Raw genomic sequence first — 4,781 nt, forward strand, 5'->3', positions numbered from 1 at the left:
GGCGCGCTCCGCCAAGGTCGCCCAGGGAAGCCCGAGTGCGCCTGCGCGGCCGGCGTCCGCGCCCACGGCGGAAGGAGTGCCAACCCCGTCGTCGTCGCCGGATCCCGGTGATGCTCCGCCACCATCTTGGATGTGTGCAAACACCCAGAGGGTGCGAGGGGGAGGGAAGGGAGGGTTTTGCTGATTTTTTTGCTGGTGAGATATATAAAGGGGGAAGGGGTGCATAATTGTATCTCTTGGCCAGAAAAAGGGGCTGTGGGGCGGTGTTTAATGGCGCAGAGCTGTTGCTCCTGCACTCCGGGGCGTCTGCAAGCTAGGGCGGTTTCTTCCTGTGCTGCCGGTGTCGGAGGACATCTTAGGTGACAATCACACCGGGTGATTGTCAGAGGAAGTGGCATTCCTGCAGTGCCGCCCTGCGGGGCGCGTGCTGGCATGGTTGATGCCCACGAGACGCCCATTGCTGCTGATGCACCTGTGGGCATCACCTTGATGGGGCGTTGGTGGCCCGCGCACGCCTTTAATCCCAGCACCGGGAGGCAGGGGCAGGCGCATCTCTGCGAGTTCGAGGCCACCCTGGTCTTACGGAGCGCGTGCCAGGACAGCCGGCGCTACAGAGAAAAACCTTATTTCAAAACGACAAAATGTGGACATCAGCTGAAGTTCATTGCTGGGCAAATTTTTACAGATACGACTGTTACGCAGTATTCACATTGGAATATAAAACGTAATCCCAGAAATCACAATTTCAAGGATATTTTATTATTCTTTTAACTGTCAGTTTCTTAAAATCTAGATTACAAACAAGCTTTTGTCACATGTCATCAAGGGTATTTTGATAGTGGGGGAAATGCTCATTGCAGTGGGAAACGGAACACATAGAATTCTGTTTAGTGTATCCCTTTATGTGTCTAAACTTCCATCAGTTTGTATCTTCCTCATTTTTTTTCAGTATCTCCCTCCCCCCAAACAATGGGTATATTATTTTTGTATTATCACAAATATATTCTCACTTACTTAAAATGAGAATGAGGTGGGGAACACAAAAGCATCCTTAGGAATCTAATAAAATCCTTTCACCTAGAGTTTTTCTTTGATTTAAATTATTTGGGTTTGGATGATTTGGTCTTTTTTAGATAGAATCTTAGTATGAGATATAAGTTGTCCTGGATCTCTCTACATAGCCCAGGCTGTCCCACAGCTTGAGACTCTCCTGCATCAGCTTTCCAAGCGATGAGATTACAGGTGGGTACCAACAGTACCCAACTCTTTTTCGTTTTGGCTGAGACAAAGTCTGGTGTGAGCTAGGCTGTGTTCAAGCCACCTACATAGCTTGGCCCTGCACTGCTGGCCTTCTTGTCTTCAGTCCTGGCTCTGGGATTAGGTGTGCACTGCAAGGTCAATGAGAAGAAAAGATAGGCAAGGGAGTATGCTCGACGGTCAGTGAGCTCCAGAATTCATCTGCCTGTGCTGCCCCATGACCCAGACTGTCTAAAATAATCACACCCAAGTTCTCGGAGAGCAACACGTGGCTCTTTGGGGTATGTGAACACAATATGTGAGTCCTCAGAGTTTGGGTACATGTGTTAAGGACTGAAATGTCACCGGGCGTGGTGGCATGAGCGCCTTTAATCCCAGCACTCGGGAGGCAGGGGCAGGCGGATCTCTCTGTGAGATCCAGGCCGGCCTGCTCTACAAGAGTTAGTTCCAGGACAGGCTCCAAAGCCACAGAGAAACCCTGTCTCGAAAAAGAAAAAACAAAAAATTGAAATGTCTGGGTACTTGGTTCCTCAACCAGCAAAGCCTCAGTTGTGAAAAAGTAAAACAATAATAATCACACCTAGGGCTGGAGAGATGGCTTAATGGTTAAGAGGGCTAGTTGTCTTTCCAAAGGACCTGGTTTCTATTCCCAGCATACACATGGTGACTAACAATTGTCTATAACTCCAGTTCCAGGGGATCCGACTCCCCTCTTCAGGCTCAGACGTACATCCAAGCAAAACACCCATACACATTAAAAAATTAGCCGGGCGTTGGTGGCGCACGCCTTTAATCCCAGCACTTGGGAGGCAGAGGCAGGTGGATTTCTGTGAGTTCGAGGCCAGCCTGGTCTACAAAGCGAGTTCCAGGACAGCCTCCAAAACAATACAGAGAAACCCTGTCTCAAAAAACCAAAAAAAAAAAAAAATTAAATTAATCACCACTTTTCTTTCTTTTTTATTCGATTTTTAAAAAAAATCTTTTTTGAGACTGAGTCTCTCTAAGTAGCTCTGGCTGTTTTGGAACTCACTGTGTGGACCAGGCTGGCCTCTAACTCACAGAGATTCATTCACCTATCTCTTCCTCCTAAGTATTGCATATTCCACTACTGTTGTAATTTAAGAAAAGTGGCTCCTGAGAGAGACACCATGTGACAGGGTTCAAGAAGAGTTTTTTTTTTTAAATTAGGGAAAGGGATCATAAAACGGGGAGGGGGGAGACTGGCCTCCAGGGACAGGAGCAGCAGGAGAGAGGGGAGGGGGAGGGAGGGAGGGAGAGAGAAAGGTAGGAGGTGGCAGGGCCCTTTTAAAAGGGAACACAGTGAATATGCTTAGGTGGTGCTCTGAGGGGCTGCAGCTGAGGGCTTTTCCTGTCAGAACCCCAAGGGCAGGCCAGTGCAGATGCCTGAATACTAACAACTATGCCTGGCTTTAATTTTCTTCCCATTTATTTATGGGGTGTGAGTGTGTGTACTTGTGTGCACTGTGCAACTGGAAGTGGGCAGGTCAGAGAACAACCTATGGGGATCGGTTCTCTCCTTGGACTTTGTAACTTCTGTGAATTAAACTAGTTTAGACGGTCAGGCTCGACAGCAGGTGCCTGAGCCCTGTCACCAGCAAAAACAAGGACAGCCCCTGGAACCGAGCACTTTATCAATAAAGCCATCTCCCTGGCCCCCATTTTCTTATTTTGGCACTGATGTTTAAACATTAAGGTTTGTTTACTAGAGACATGGTGTCACAATGTTGCTGGCTGTCCTGGAACTCTCTATGTAGATCAGGCTAGCCTCAAACTAACAAAGAGCTGCCTGTCTCTGCCTCCCGAGTGCTAGGATTAAACGCCCAGGCCACACCATGCCCAGCTAATAGTACTTTTTTTCTTTTTGCAGCAGCAGCACTTTGAGATTCATATCAAATTGAACAAAAGAACACATCACACATACTTCCTACTTCATCACAGACTAGACTATCTATGAGATGTCTCTTGGAGCTTATGAAACTTTCTATGAAAAGTTTCTTAGGACTTATGAACACTACTTTTCTTTTTTTTTCTTTTTCTTTTTTCTTTTTTTTGGTTTTTCAAGACAGGGTTTCTCTGTGGCTTTGGAGGCTGTCCTGGAACTCGCTCTTGTAGTCCAGGCTGGTCTCAAACTCACAGAGATCCGCCTGCCTCTGCCTCCCGAGTGCTGGGATTAAAGGTGTGCGCCACCAACGCCCAGATGAACACTACTTTTCTTTAGCAAGGGAGAAAAAGTGTTCAGTTAGGCTGTGTGCGCGCACGCATGTGTGTGTGTGTTGGTATGTGTGCATTCTACTGTCTCTTGCCAGTCTTAATCCCATAAAGAGAGTCTTACCTTCATGACTGCATCTAGTACTAATTACCTCCCACACTTACCATCTCCAATACTATCCTATTACAGACTGAGTTTCAACAACGAATACTGAGACAATGCATTCAGCCCACAGCATATCCAACATAAAGGTCTTCTGCCAACTTGAATTTACATGCTGACGTGGAAACGAACACTCCAAGTAATGAGTGACGATGCTTCCAGTGTATGGCCTTCTCAGTCCACTCACACATATGTGGAACCAGCCATTATTTGTACTAACATCTCATTACATACTAAATAACTGGACAGTGGAAATTAGTGATACATTCAATACTGAAAGAAGGAATTATGAATATCCAAAGCAGAAAACATACTTTATTAGGTGTTCCACACGGTTGCTGATGTGTTCCACTGTAAACAACAGTAAAATGATATGAAACTCTGTAAATATATATATATATATTTTTTTTTTTTTGGTTTTATGAGACAGGGTTTCTCTGTATTGTTTTGGAGGCTGTCAGTCCAGCCTGGCCTCGAACTCACAGAGATCCGCCTGCCTCTGCCTTCTGAGTGCTGGGATTAAAGGCATGCGCCACCACCGCCCGGCCTCTGTAAATATATTTAAAAGGGATTAGATTCCTATAAGAAGTTAAGTCCAGGTGGCACATGCCTTTAATCCCAGCACTCAGAAGGCAGAGGCAGGCGGATCTCTGTGAGTTCGAGGCCAACCTGGTCTACAAGAGCTAGTTCCAGGACAGCCTCCAAAGCCACAGAAAATGAGAAACAAAAAAAAAAAAAAAGAAGAAGTTAAGTCCAAAATAAAGTAAGTTGAAAGGGTATTTATAACCATTTATAAACAAATAAGCCTACAACATTAAAAAAAAAAAGCCTTCAAGTTGAACCATTGTAAGTGAAGGACTATCTATCATTTGGTGAATAATAGGCCCATAAAACAAACTCTGAAACACTTGTGCTGGGCAGAAGTACAGGCTAACTGCAGATTTTCACCATTCCGTCTGCTCCATCAAGTCCAGTCCCCAGTCCCATTGCCAGTTCTGTAGCAGAACACCTGCTGTAGACTGCCTTCCCGTCCTGCACCCGTCTCCCGTGGGTCACACACACTCCCCCCCACAACCATCTCCTGGGTCACACACACACTCCCCTCCATGTCTGTCCGTCTCCTGGGTCACAC

Source organism: Mesocricetus auratus, unplaced genomic scaffold (genome assembly GCF_017639785.1).
Source record: "Mesocricetus auratus isolate SY011 unplaced genomic scaffold, BCM_Maur_2.0 Super-Scaffold_100011, whole genome shotgun sequence".
Taxonomy (NCBI): Eukaryota; Metazoa; Chordata; class Mammalia; order Rodentia; family Cricetidae; genus Mesocricetus; species Mesocricetus auratus.